Below are 15,546 nucleotides of genomic sequence, written 5' to 3' on the forward strand. Positions count from 1 at the left end.
AGAAGGAATTTCATCATGTTGGCCAGCCTAGTCTCAAACTCCTGACCTCAGGTGATCCACCTGCCTCGGCCTCCCACAGTGCTGGGATTACAGGTGTGAGCCACCGTGCCCAGCTGAGCTTGTGCATATCTTTTGGGGGGACACAATTCAACCTACTGCACTGACCAAGTTCCATGGATTATACTCACCTTTCTCATCAGTCACGTGCTTCTTGGACTTGATGGTATGCCAAGCCACAAGCTAAACATGATACGTTTTCTGAGACTATCAGTTTTTTCAAAATTTTTTAGAAAAATTTAAGAAATGTAACTGCTAATTTAATGTTAATATTATAATAAATATAAATTGTGGCATAAAATCCAAAATTCACATGAAATTTTAAGACAAAATGTGAGACTCCAGCGTAGTTTTTAGTTAGGCAATGACTTTTTTTTGCAAGGCCTCCAGAAGAATGAATGGCATTTACTCTTTTGCTGACAGGGTACCTCAGGGTAAAAATCTGGGATTTATCATCAGCTCTCATTATTTACAAGCAAACTAGAAATCTCTGACATGCAGTAATTTGTCATTTTATCTAGGTGGAAATTTCAATCATGTGTTGCCATAGGCTGCTTTCTAGGAACAAATTACCTACTGAGTCTTTCCAGTTGATCATATAGCTTGGGCTCCTGGGCTCAACAATATTTTTCTCTGGTTTGCACCTATTCTATGGGAGATATGACAAAATACAGAGTCGTATGTGAATTTTATAATTTGCACAAGTGATTTATTCAACACATATTTATTGTTTGATTGTATGGGGATATAGGAGTGAACCCCCAAAAGAACCAATTCTTGCTCTTTCCAAACAAGTAGATAGTTATAGACATTATATATAGATATAAACATAGACACAGATATGTCATAGTACAGGTCTACCACATATCTAGAATGTATGTCAAAATAGGCGGCCTACCTGCCATCAGTGCCCATGCTTGATCAGGATAAACACTGCCAATTGATCTTGGTGCTCTTTCCTGCTGAATCCTGTTATGGCTTCAGGAACAAAAGACAGCTGTGCTTCCTGAATACCTTTATTCACAAGACTGGTATCAAAAACAAGAGCACTATATATTGCTTTAACCACTGATTTTGATAATGTTATGTTTAGAGCAATGCTTTTTATTTATGTTTTTTTTTTCCATGAGATGCTTCTGCATCATCATTCACTTAAATTCATCCGAAAAATGAGACAGCATTAAAGGTAACTCAGTGGTTTTCAAAGGTTACCTAAAGGCTTCACTGTGCTTACTCGATGGCAGATGTACACAGCCCATCACCAATATCCATTCTCTTTTCCATGGCAGACATCGTTAAGGGAGCAGGACATCTTGCCCCACTGAGCAAAATGTGGTCTCATAATCTCAACCAAATTGCACCAGTGCACCCAGTTGTCATACAGGTAAAATCTGCTAGCCAATCCTGGCCAAGGCAAGTCATCAAAAAGACCTAGAATAAATGAATTCTGCTAAAAAACAAGCAAAAATTTCACAGTGTTAAAAGAAACACACCGAAATGATCTAATCTGCCACTGAAGAAAGTAATTGGCTGTTGAAAGTCAAATGACTTTGGGAGGCTGAAGCAGGAGGGTTGTTGAGCCCAGGAGTTCAGGACCAGCTTGGGCAACATAGTGAGTGAGACCCCATCTCTACAAAAACAAAGTTTTTAAATATATAATAAATATAAATATGCCTGGTGCAGTGGTTCATGCTTGTAATCCCAGCACTTTGGGAGGCCAAGGCAGAAGAATTGCTTGAGCTCATGGGTTTGAGACCAGACTGGGCAACATGAAAAAACCCCATCTCTACAAAAAATAGAAACATTGGCTGCGCTTGGTGTGGTGTGCCTGTAGTCCCAGCTACTTGGGAGGCTGAGGTGGGAGGATCACCTGAGCCCAGAGGTTGAGGCTGCAGTGAGCTGTGATTGTGCCACTGTACTCCCAGTGACAGAGTGAGACCCTATCGCTTCTTGGCCTTTTGGCTAAGACCAAGTGTAGTATCTGTTCTTATCAGAGTGAGACCTTGTCTGAAAACCAATAAATAAATAAAGTCAAATATATGGCTGCAAAGACTTCAAAACTAAAAGCCATTGCTGCACACTCTAATTATAAAAATTTTCATCTAATACTCAAGGGCTTGGAAAAGATCCTAATGGTTATTTTATCTCCATTAAAGGCAATTGGATGTGCTCGTGCCCAAGTGGAGACATTTATATTTCAGGGCTTTTAAAAAATTACCATAATTTAGACATAGTCAGTAGGTACTTGGTGAGACTTTAATGCAGTAATAAATGCCAAATTGATAACCTTCTCCATCTGTACTTCCTTAATAACAGGAATAGAGTTCAGTGTGCAGGTATCTGTGATACAACAATTTTCCCAGGTCATTGTCTATTCTAACATTATTTTGACAATGACTAAGACTTTTTACTCGTGTAGACATACAATTCTCTCACTTGGTAATATTAATTTAATCAGTCTGAACAATTTCAATTATATAAAGTAGGAAAGATAGAAAATGAAGACCAACGCCCCGTTTTTTAAAACACAAAGAATGATAAAAAATCAGATTGGTGGAATGATGACTCAATTATTATGTAACAGGCTGTACTAAAACATTCAAAAACAGTGACTCACAATGGGTCCATTTTCATCCAAGGTTCCACAAATCACTTCTTAGAATGCTTTCAAATCAATTTGAATAGAAGTAACTGCCTTTCTTAACAAAAACCAGAAAAAAAACTACAAAATTATCACAGAAGTGTAGGCATTATACAAAACTACTGAAAGTTAGAAAGAATTGTCAGAGCCAAGGGAAAATTTCCTCTTTACTTTCTGAAGGTTCTCTGAAAAATCATGGACAAGAGCCAGATTAATAGGAGAAAAGGTATATTAATAGGAAAAAAGGAGAAAATGTATTATTAACATGTGCACAGGAGCCTTCAGGACCAAGACCCAAAGATACAGGGGACAGTGTCCATTTTTACGCTTACATTCAACAAAAGTATGGAACGACATGTAGAAATATGACTGTACAAAAGGGCATGATCCAATGCTACTAGACTGAGTGGAAACCCAGCAAGGGCTGCCTGTCTAGATTCTTCCTGGCTTCTCTGAGCAGCATTCCTACATTCCTTCCTTGAATAGGGGTCTTGTGACCTATAGTCAAACGAAGTAGGTCAGATAATTTCTGTTTTTTGTTCTTTTCTTTTCTTTTTTTTTTTTTTTTTTGAGATGGAGTTTCGTTCTTGTTGCCCAGGCTGGAGTGCAGTGGCGCAATCTTGGCTCACTGCAACCTCCGCCTCCCTGGTTCAAGCGATTCTCTTGCCTCAGCCTCCCAAGTAGCTGGGATTACAGGCATGTGCCACCACGCCCGGCTAATGTTTTGCATTTTTAGTAGAGACGGGGTTTTGCCATATTGGCCAGGCTGGTCTTGAACTCCTGACCTCAGGTGATCCGCCCACCTCAGCCTCCCAAAGTGCTGGAATTATAGGTGCAAGCCACTGCAACTGGCCAGACAATTTCTTTACGGCTAGGTTTTACACAGACAGGCAAAGGAAAAGTTAAGAGTGAAAAGGTGTTCTGGTTTCTGTGACTTGTCTTGGGAAAGAGGGATTCTAGTTTCTAGCACTAGCTTTGGGGGATAATGGGACCGAGAGACAGGAGGGCAGAAGGTCAGAGAAAAATTTTTACTTCTGAAGCTGCTGCTGAGGACTTCATTTTGGAGTAGTGTTTTCTGAGTCCCAACAGAATAAAGAAAAAGTATGGAGAACACAACTCAAAGTAATTTACATAAAACAGGAAATAATGAAAATGTTTCCATTTTTAAAATAAAAAGAATTTGGGCCTGGGTCTGTGTTGTCCAGGCTGGAGTATAGTGGCTCAATCATAGCTCACTACAGCCTCAAACTCTTGAGCTCAAGTGATCCTCCTACCTCAGCCTCCCAAGTAGCGAGGACTACAGGTGAGTCACTACACCTAGCTAGCTAATTTCTTTTCTTTTTTTTTTTTTTTTTTTTTTTTCTGTAAGAGACAGGATCTTCCTATGTTGCCCAGGCTGGACTGAAACTCCTAGGCTCAAGTGATCCTCCCACTTCGGCCTCCTGAAATGCTTGGATTATGGGCGTGAGCCACCATGCCTGGCCATGGCAAATATTTCTCTGCCCAGATAAATGTAAATACAGTGGAACACTTAAACCAAGGATCCTTGGTTTTGTAGTGAAGACAGGACCCAGCTACCACTGACCCCCATATTCTGCACCTTGAGCCTTCCTCATTATGAACACATTTTCTACAAAGCTAAATATAGATCAGAAGGGCTTATAAAACATTGTCAAAGATACTGCTGCATCGTTTGAAAATGAGTTCTCTAAAAGCAATGGTATCGTCACAAATGGTCTATTGTATCTTTCACACACACACACACACACACACACACACACACACACACACGGGAAAAAAGAACTCAAAAACAAGGAAACTCTGGAAACAAATGGGCACACTAAATACATTTATTTTTAAATTTTGATGAGTACTTAAATTCACTAAATTGTAATTTAGCCCATAGAAAAATTTCTCATTTAGAAGAGATCAAACAAAAATGAGCCATACAGATCCACACTACTCCTTAATTAAGATGGGAAACTGCTTATCTCCATATTAACAAAGATTAAATACCTAACTAGAAAAAAATATTTGGCTGGGCGCGGTGGCTCACGCCTATAATCTCAGCACTTTGGGAGGCCGAGGCAGACAGAGCACCTGAGGTCAGAAGTTCGAGACCAGCCTGGCCAACATGAAGAAACCCCATATCTACAAAATTAGCTGGGCATGGTGGCTCATGCCTGTAATCCCAGCTACTCGGGAGGCTGAGGCAGGAGAATCGTTTGAACCCGGGAGGCGGAGGTTGTGGTGAACCGAGATCATGCCATTGCACACCAACCTGGGCAACAAGAGTGAAACTCCGTTTCAAAAACAACAACAACAACAACAAAAAAAAAAAAAAGGAAAAATACTTGTTGTGATCAGAACAGATTTATCAAGAACAGGAACTTGGTGGATAACATGAGAAAAATTTTAGTCTATTACTATAAATTGCACAAAATGCCCATGTTAATTGCCTGCTTTTAAAGGGCATTCCTTTGAATATTTTGGAAGGTAAAGGCAATTTGAAGGAAACTTCTTCTGGATAAATAATGTTCCATAAAAGTCACACATAAAACCAAGCAATCATGTGCCTTTGGATTTCATAACAAAGATAGGAACAAACCATGAAAGCACCCTCTCCTTTTTTTGAGGGCTCATCATTCTAATTCATGGGAGTGGTTGGGAGATATCATCCTAGATCATTCTACATGATGGTTGGTGAGGTTTCACACATTATTAGCTGTCTTGAAGGGATGCTCCACTAAAAGTCATTCCATGTAGTAAAGTCTTATCATTTTTAAAGTCTCAGACTTCATATCCCTAATTCTGTTAAATTCGCAATAACTCAAAGCAGGTAACAAGATCTTTGAAACAATAGGACAGAAGCTCTCAAAATTTTAATTTGATTGTGGAGGGTTGAGAATATACTATCCCAAAATATGGCACCCTGGCATACTGAATATTTTAAGCTGAGGGATTTGAGAAATGGCAGGTGCTGGAAGGACTCTCTGAGCTTCCTTTGAAACAGCTTACAAGACCCTCGTGTGATAGGTGTCCTCCCGATATCTGCAGAAAAGGAGCATCCTTATCTTCAAAGATGGAAGACTGCTGAGAGGAACCCGAACAAATGTGCCTTGCCCCAGTTTACCACTCTTAGCTCATACCCTTTTTTGTCCTATCACATTTTCCCACGATTTTTCACTCTTCATCAAGCTCGAGTTTCACCATTTCTTTGGGTCTCCATTTCCTTGTGAAGGCTCCCACAACATGTCAATTTTGTATTAACTCAATTGCATACTTTTCTCTTATTAGTCTATTTTTATTCAGTCTAATTTACTGGGGCCTCAGCCATCTTAAGATGGATAGAAGGAACATAATTTTTTCCTCCCCTACAATTGTGAACACGTAAATAGAATTCATTTATTCGGCCAATGTTTATGGAGTGCCCACTATATACCAAGAATTGATTGAGGTCCTGGGAATTCAGTGGTAAGAAAGACAATCTTCCTGCCCTCATAGCACTTACATTCATTCCTGTGGGTGTAGAGACACAAATAAATAAATAATCAAATATTTTTAGAGAGTAATTAGTGTTACCAAGTGAATAAAAAAGTGGGATAGGATGACAGCTGTTTGGGGTATTGGTGGTAGGGTTGTCCTCCAGCCCCTGTCTCTCTCCCATCCCACTTTGTCTCTGCTTCATCTTACTCTGCAGACACACATTCTCTACCTCTCTCTGTGCCCATCTGGTGAAGACAGCTACTCCACAGCCTCTCAGCTCACATCTTCCTGGTTAAAGCAGCCAGACCGAACTGAAAAAGAATACAGGTATGAATTCCCCTAGTCTAGTCAACTATAGCCAAGATAGAAATACTTAGAAAAGGAAAGATACAGTTTACTTACAAAGAAAGAGGGAGTTAGACTTTGGAAAAACAGACTTTTCAAATTAGAAAACAAAAACATTTTCTATATATATATGTATGTGTGTGTATGTGTGTGTATATATATCTCTCTCTTAAGAACAGGAACTTGGTGGATAATACGAGAAAAATTTTAGTCTATTACTATAAATTGCACAAAATGCCCATGTTAATTGCCTGCTTTTAAAGGGCATTATATATATATATAATATATATATATATATTTTAGACAAGGTCTCACACTGTTTTCCAGGCTGGAGTGCAGTGACATGACCATGGCTCACTGTGACCTCAAAATCCTGGGCTCAAGCAATCCTCTTGCCTCAGCCTCCTAAGCAGCCGAGACTATAGGCATGCCCTACCACACTCGGCTAATTTTTGTACTGTTAGTAGAGACAGGGTTTTGCCATGTTGGCCAGGCTGGTCTTGAACTCCTGACCTCAAGTGATCAGCCTGCCTTGGTCTCCCAAAGTGCTGGGATTACAGGCATGAGTCACCAAGACCAGCCCCAAACAAACATTTAAAGGAAAAAAAACCCTCAAAATTCCAAAGATTATAATAGTTACATTGGCCAGCTTGTGGTGGTGAAACAGCCCCATTCCCACGATTGGCATTTTCACAAAGGTTATGATGTGTCTTCAGACATTCCTTAGCAAAAATCGGGGTAAAATTATTTTGGTTAGGGAGTTTAGGTTTACAAGAAATAAGTCAAGATTTTCTTATTTCGGAGATCGGAACTAGTCAGGGTGGTTTTGGTTTATCTCAGGGTGCAAAGCTTTGTTTGTACTGAATTTGTAAAGTGCTTAATCATGCTGGAAACAGGATGAAGTATCAGCTTTTGCTTCTACAAGTTATAAGGTACAAGCACAGCAGCCAGAGCCCATCCCCGCTAAAGGAAGCAGTTAAGGAGGTCCCTCTGAACTGGACAGGCTTCCAGAAGAAAGTACTTGCCACTGGCTGGACATGCTAAGCCCGGTTAAGCCTAATTACATAGCCATAGACTTCTATACTGCAGATTCCTGAGTCTCCTCCACATTTGACCACTGCTTTTCATAAAGCATTTTCATGCCTGTTCATACAGCCAATCCTCTCATAGCCTGTGAGAATAGTTAACACTTAGGAAGCACTTTCTCTATGTGCCAAAGAGTTAATGAACCTTTGTTAAGCACTAGGCACTGTTCTAACAATGTTATATGTCAACTGTTAATCCATTTAACCATTTAATTCTCATACTATTCCTATGAAGGTAAGGTATGATTATTGTCCCTGTATTATGGATAATAAAATCGAAGTTAAGTAATTTGCCCAAAGTCATACGGTTTGAAAGTGGTGGAGTTGGAATTTGATCCAAGGTAGTCCAGTTCCACAGTCCATGCTTTCAACCATTGTCCTGAGTGGCCTCTCCAGAAACGAGTGTTATTCTAGTTTTACAGATGAAGCAATAAGTGGTTTGCAGAAATTATGTAACTTGCTTAAAATCACTATTAGAATTATAATGCGACCGGGTGTGCTGGCTCACGCCTGTAATCCCAGCACTTTGGGAGGCCAAGGTGGGCGTATCATGAGGTCAGGAGACCAGCCTGACCAACATGGTAAAATCCCATCTCTACTAAAAATACAAAAAAAATTAGCCAGGCGTGGTGGCACGTGCCTGTAATCCCAGCTACTCAGGAGGCTGAGGCAGGAGAATCACTTGAACCCAGCAGGCGGGGGTTGCAGTGAGCCAAGATTGCACCATTGCACTCCAACCTGAGTGACAGAGCGAGACTCCGTCTAAAAAAAAAAAGAATTATAATGCTGAGATTTTACATTAGTTCTTTTGACTTCCCACCAGGTTTCCTTCAATAATGACAAGAGCAATAACAAAGTTAACACTTTGATGTAAGGCTTACCATGTACTATGTACTTCACTTACATGGACTCATTTCATCCTCAGCTCTGTGGCACTGGTATTATTATAACTGCCATTTTACACGAAGAAGCTGAGGCATAGAGAGGTTAAATAACTTGTCCAGAGCCACACAGCTGGAAAATGGCAGAGGTAGGATTTGAACTCAGGTAGTCTGTTCTCAGAACCTACACTCTTAATTATGACATCACACAGCCTCTCCATGCTGTACACTTGTGTTTCTCAGGGGGAACCAGTAAGGGAAAAGAGGAAAGGGAAGGACACTAACATTTATTGGTTATGCTTCTATATCCTCTCATAGATTATATTATTGTTGACATTTTCACTGCCCCTCCATATCAGATGTGTCCTTATGGGATTATGCTTTGCATTGATATTAGTTAGGACATGACTTGCTTTGGTCAATGACATGTGAATGGAAATCATGCCATTTCTAAGCAGAAGCTATAAATGCCGCTGTGAGATTCTGCCATCTCTCATTTGCCTCTGTCACAAGACCTGCCTTTCCCAGAGAGAAGTTGCTGCCTTTTTTTTTTTTTTTGAGACAGGGTTTCACTCTGTTGCCCAGACTGGAATGTAACGGCATGATCTCTGCTCATTGCAATCTCTGCCTCCTGGGCCCAAGCGATCCTCCCACCTTAGCCTCCTAAGTAGCTGGGACCATCGGCAAGTGCCACCACTCCTGGCTAAGTTTTGTATTTTTTTTTTTTTTTTTGTAGAGATGGGGGTTTTGCCATGTTAGCCAGGCTGGTCTCCAATTCCTGGGCTCAAGCAATCCACCGGCCTCACCTTCCCAAAGTGCTGGGATTACAGGAATGAGGTACCATGCCCGGCCAGAAGCTGCTTCTTCAGTGTTGGTCTTGAAATGAAGATCTGGAGCAGAGCCACAGCTGGTATGCCAAGGATATGGACGTGTACAAGAAGTACCTTTGGGTAAGCCACTGAAATTTGAGACTTGTTTGTTTCTACAGCCTAACTCAGCCTAAGCAGACTTTTATGTGTATATTAAAAATTTAAGGCCGGGTGCGGTGGCTCATGTCTGTAATCCCAGCCCTTTGGGAGGCCGAGGCAGGTGGATCACTTGAGGTCAGGAGTTCGAGACCAGCCTGGTCAACATGGTGAAACCTACTCTCAGGCTGGACGCAGTGGCTCACGCCTGTAATCCCAGCACTTTGGGAGGCTGAGGCAGGCAGATCACAAGGTCAGGAGATCGAGACCATCCTGGCTAACATGGTGAAACCCTGTCTCTACTAAAAATGCAAAAAAATTAGCCGGGCGTGGCGGCGGGCGCCTGTAGTCCCAGCTACTTGGGAGGCTGAGGCAGGAGAATGACGTGAACCCAGGAGGCGGAGCTTGCAGTGAGCCTAGATCATGCCACTGCACTCCAGCCTGGGCAACAGAGCAAGACTCCATCTCAAAAAAAAAAAAAAAAAAAAAAAAAAAGAAACCCACTCTCTACTAAAAATACAAAAATTAGCCAGGCATGATGGCAGATACCTGTAATCCCAGCTACTCAGGAGGCTGAGGCAGAAGAATCGCTTGAACCCGGGAGGCAGAGGTTGCAGTGATCCGAGATTGTGCCACTGCACTTCAACCTGGGCAACAGAGCTTCCGTCTCAAAAAAAAAAAAAAGATTAATAATTTTAATAGTCACAGTAACCCTATTAGGTAGGTATAATTAGCTCCAGGAAGAAACTAAGATTCTTAGAAGTTTTGTAATTTGCTCAGAAATTTAAAAGTGTAGGAGCAAGGGTTTGGGTTTCCTTCTTCCTAACATAACCCTTGTTTTGTTTATGTATCTATCACTCAGCCCGACAAATAAGTGTGCTTTAAGAGGTGCTGCCCACTCACCTACCAAGGCCGGGAGTGTGAGCAACTAACTGCAATTAATCAAGGCAATCATGGTGGTCTCATTTCCTTTGACAGTAATAGGTTTGCCAGTAAATGGGTCTGTGGGCCAATTATGACCATAAAACAGGAAGACAAAAATTGAGGATTTGAATGCCAGTCGTGCTTCAAGTACAATTCTGTCCCTGCCAGCACCAGTCACAGGTTTTGGTTACCAGTAAAACTCATATAACAGACTTCATTCTAATACTTCATTTTTTAACTTTACAGAGTGATACAATACAGGAATAGGGAGTGCATAGTATCTTCATGTTATCTGGAGGTTCAGAGGCTACTATGTATACATTTTCTTGGCCTCCATCACCTTCCTGGGGTGTATATAGCTCCTGAGGAAGATTGAAGTGCCTGGCTTCACTTGGTAGGCCTCTCATCAGTTGTCTGTCTGGGTGCCAGTTCATAGCTCTCCCAGTTCATGTGCAGATCCACAGATAGGGGATTTCACAGCAAACAAGGCAGGTAGTCAGCTCCGAGCACAAAGCATTCCTCAACTAGCTTAACTTGGTAGTTGCCAAGGGAACAGTGCCGTGAGAAGGCAGACCCAAGGTCACCTTCCCAGGTAGACCTAAACATTTTCAGAGATGTTAACCCTTACTGATAGGCAGTTGGCTGGAAGCTTCAAGAAAAGATTTCCAGGCCCTCAAAAAAGAGACAGAGACTATCAAGTCTCACTCCTCTGGGCGTTTTTGTGTCTGAAGTTGATGCTTGGAACTACATTTTCCTGGCCCATTCAGTTTCCCACACTCCACTCTAAGACATCTATCTTTATAATTTCTCCACTTTCGTCAAACTTCTTCCCCAGTTCTTACTTTCAATGGGTATCTTGCTTCCTGTTTAAATTAGAAAATGGAAGCAATGAGATAAAATTTCGACACATTTCCACCACCACAGACCCATCAATTTCCTTTTTAATCTATATTCTCCACCTTCTGTCCTGTTACTATGGATATATTGTTTATACACCATTCCAAGGTTTCCCTTGCCACTGTGCTGTAGACCTTATCCCCAAGGACGACTCTAGCACTGTAAACACCTCCTCTTTTCTAGCCAACCATGTCCATCAGTGTATTTCCTTTAGTATTTCCTATTTTAAAATATGTCTCCCTCTTGACCCCACATTCTACTCCAATTTTTGGCTCATTTCTCATCTCTCTGTGACAGCAAGATATCTCACGGGAGTTTTCTTTATTTTTATTTTATTTTATTTTTTTTTGAGACGGAGTCTCGCTCTGTCACCCGGGCTGGAGTGCTGTGGCCGGATCTCAGCTCACTGCAAGCTCTGCCTCCTGGGTTCACGCCATTCTCCTGCCTCAGCCTCCCGGGTAGCTGGGACTACAGGCGCCGCCACCTCGCCCGGCTAGTTTTTTGTAGTTTTTAGTAGAGACGGGGTTTGACCGCGTTAGCCAGGATGGTCTCGATCTTCTGACCTCGTGATCCGCCCGTCTCGGCCTCCCAAAGTGCTGGGATTACAGGCTTGAGCCACCGCGCCCGGCCTCACGGGAGTTTTCTATGCTCATTTCCAATTCTTCTAGTCTCACTTATTCTCAATTAGGTTTTCTGTTACTTGTAGCCAAGTTACCTTAAATATTATAATCTTATAAACTCAAAAATTTTTTCCTTTTAATACTGATTGTTACTATGACTCAAGATTATTAAACTGGGAGAAAGAGTGCTTTGATATGAGAAATTTGTCACTGAAATGACAGCATATTGTTAACACCCTTCAAAAATGACCAAAGAGAATAAGGATATGCTCATATCGAAACTTGAACAAGGAAGATACTGCTTTGAATTTAATATCTACATAATTTTTGTCATAATCTATTCATTTACTTGTCTTAATATGAAAGTTTTGAGAGATTATGATTTAAGACAAATTAATACTGTACTTTTGCAACACTAGATGCTTTGTATTTATTAACAAGAAAAATACCAATTATATAAGATTAGAAAATTTTAAAAGTATTTAGATATATTAAATGAGGTTCAGAATCCTATGATCTTTATTATATGTTTATTCTGTATCTTTATTAGATATCTAATAGCACTTCTAATCCATAAGCAGTCTCAATTATATAATGTGTTATCGTTGATCTTAAATAAAAAAAAAACCCTGAAATTTTATGAGTTTTCCACTGCATGAGCATATTGAACTGTGGCAATAACATGGTGAAGTCCACAGGGTAAAACAATTACTCCACCAGTTTTTTTCTTTAGAGATGGAGAATATGAAGTGTTTATGATAAAAGTCATAAAAGTCAGAATATAAAAAAGAGCCTGAAAGGCTGCAGCAATGTAGGGAACTTTGTAAGTTGAAATTTAAACCGGAGCGTCCTTGGGAGTCAAAAAGAACAGCTACTCAAATACAAAACTGCTTAACAACAGCACCTGTGGGAAATAAGCAGGCAACAAGTCTGCAACGCTACAGTGTCTCCTAAAAAGCTACTGAAATCTTGGACTATGTTGAAAACATGAATTTTTTTTTTTTTTGAGATGGAGTTTTGCTCTTGTCGCCCAGGCTGGAGTGCAATGGCACCATTGGGGCTCACAGCAACCTCCACCTCCTGGGTTCAAGTGATTCTCCTGTCTCAGCCTCCTGAGTAGCTGGGATTACAGGTGCATGCCACCACACCTGGCTAATTTTTATATTTTTAGTAGAGACGGGGTTTCCATGTTGGACAGGCTGGTCTCAAACTCCTGACCTCAGGTGATCCACCTGCCTTGGCCTCCCAAAATGCTGGGATTACCGGCATGAGCCACTGCGCCCGGCCTGAAAACATGATTTTAATAGCCAACATTTACTGAGCACCTTACCAGCCTTGCTTCGCATGGAGTAAGTGGCTTTCAGACAAGGCAAGTATTCAGAACATGGAGGTGATTGTCTTTTCTGCTCAATCTGGGTACAATATACACAGACAGAGTTTATTCAAGGAACCACCAAGGAACACTTGAAAAAGCAGGGAAGATTGCCTAGAGAGCAGGCACAGAAGGTACCTGCTTGCTGTTTAAGACTGCAGGATCATAACAAAGCAAACTACAATCAACAAATAGGGCCACAGGAAAGCAGATTTCATCCCAACACATAAGGTAGAAATTTGTAGTGGTAAAAACTACCAAAATTGTGAAAGAGACATTAAAAAGAAAGGGGGCAGGGTGCAGTGGCTCATGGCCTTCCAACACTTTGGGAGGCTGAGGTGGGTGAATTGCTTGAGCCCAGGAGTTTGAGACCAGCCTGGGCAACATAGTGAGACTCCTGTCTCTAAAAAAACAAAAATAAAAACAATTTAAAAAAGATAACTAGGTACTATGTACTACTACCTCATATGTATGTTATTCATTAATGCAAAATAAATTATCTCCAAATAAGTGGCTTAAAACAACACACACCATCTCCCAATGTCTGTGGGTCAGAAATCTGGCATGGCTTTGCTGGGACCTCTGCTTCAGGGTCTCTCATAAAGCTATAATCGAGGTGTCAGCCAGGGCTCCAGTCAGCTCATGTTCAGCTGGGGCAGGAACCACTTCCAAGCTCAGTTAGTGGTTGTTGGGCAGGTTGAAGCTCTTTCTGAGTGGCTGGACTGAGGGCTTCAGTTCCTTGCTGACTGTTGGTGGGAGGCTGCCCCAGTTTCTTGCCAAGCGGCCCTTTCAGTTAGAGTAAGTGCTTAGGAGCCAGGAGAGAGAATACCAGGAGGACGGAAGAAGATGGACAAATATGAGAACTTTTTAGGCATTCAGACCAAAACTGAGGTAGTTATTAAAGATGAGTCTGAGCTGTCTTGTTTGTGCAATTGGATAAAAGATGGTGGCAAATTACTGAGATAAGCATAAGAGAGGACCAGATATGGGGAGGAGAGGAACACGAATTTGATTTTTAACATACGTGAGATGTCTTTAAGATACTAGAGACAACAAAGTGGAAACGAAGGTCAGAGAACTGACCTGAACATACAAATTTCTAAGAGACTAATATCTAAATTGTGGTTGACAGCTTTACAATATTACATCTCTCTATGCTGTTACATTTCTCTCTCTTTTTTTTTTTAAGACAGTCTTGCTCTGTTGCTCAGGCTGGATGCAGTGGCGTGATCTTGGCTCACTGCAACCTCCACCTCCCAGGTTCAAGCAATTCTTGTGCCTCAGCCTCCCCAGTGGCTGGGACTACAGGTGCACGCCACCACACCTGGCTAATTTTTGTCTTTTTAGTAGAGATGGGGTTTCACCATGTTGGCCAGGCTGGCCTCAAGTGATCCGCCCGCCTTGGCCTCCCAAAGTGCTGGGATTACAGGTCTGAGCCACCACGCCTGGCCACTGTTACATTTCTTATTGACTAAATGATAGGTACTTTGACCTATTTAGTTGTCCATTTGCAAGGATCTCAGTCTGAAACTAAATAAGGTGGGCGGGGTTTCACACAAACATTTGTGTTAAACATATCAACTGTACCTCCCCAGTTCCCCCTACGCCTACGTTATTTTGAAAACATCTTGAGACTAATAATTAGGGTTCAAGAAAATAAAATTATGTGGCAACTTATGATCTCTACTTCTGGTATTCATGCCTTTGTGTGATGCCCTATCCTGACTGTGGGTAGGACCTGACTGGCTTCTAACCAATAGAATATGGCAAAAGTGATGGGCAATCTCTCCCATGATTGTGTTACATCTATTGGTAGGGTGATGGATGTCACCCTGTGATCACATTACATTGTATGAGACTCAGTCTTGCTAGCTTCATGAAGCAAGTGAGCATGTTGAGCATTAGGCAAAGAACTAGGGGTTCAGGGCCATTAGTAGCTGAAGGCCCACTTCAGTCAACAGCCAGCAAAAAACCGAAGCCCTCAGTTGTACAGCTATAAGAAAATGAATTTTGCTAACAACCTCAGTGAGTTTGTGGAGCAGATTCTCTCCCAGTTGGATCTACAGATGAGTACACAACCTGGCTGATACCTTGATTGTGGCCTGTGACCAAGAGTGACATGACATACCACCTTCTGAAGCGCTGAAGGAAAAAAAAAACTTTTGCTATAGAATAGTAAATCCAGTGAAAATATCCCTCAGACATGAAGGGAAAATACTTTCCAAGACAAACAAAAGCTGAGGGATTTAATCAACACCAGACCTGTCCTACAA

At 41.4% G+C, this 15,546-nt stretch overlaps 1 pseudogene; it reads left to right on the top strand.

The window, feature by feature from the left end:
- The first annotated feature begins 1,999 nt into the window (after window positions 1–1,999).
- Window positions 2,000–2,115, top strand: LOC111524583 (annotated as a pseudogene).
- Window positions 2,116–15,546: the final 13,431 nt, after the last annotated feature.

This window comes from Piliocolobus tephrosceles, chromosome 3 (genome assembly GCF_002776525.5).
Source record: "Piliocolobus tephrosceles isolate RC106 chromosome 3, ASM277652v3, whole genome shotgun sequence".
Taxonomy (NCBI): domain Eukaryota; kingdom Metazoa; phylum Chordata; class Mammalia; order Primates; family Cercopithecidae; genus Piliocolobus; species Piliocolobus tephrosceles.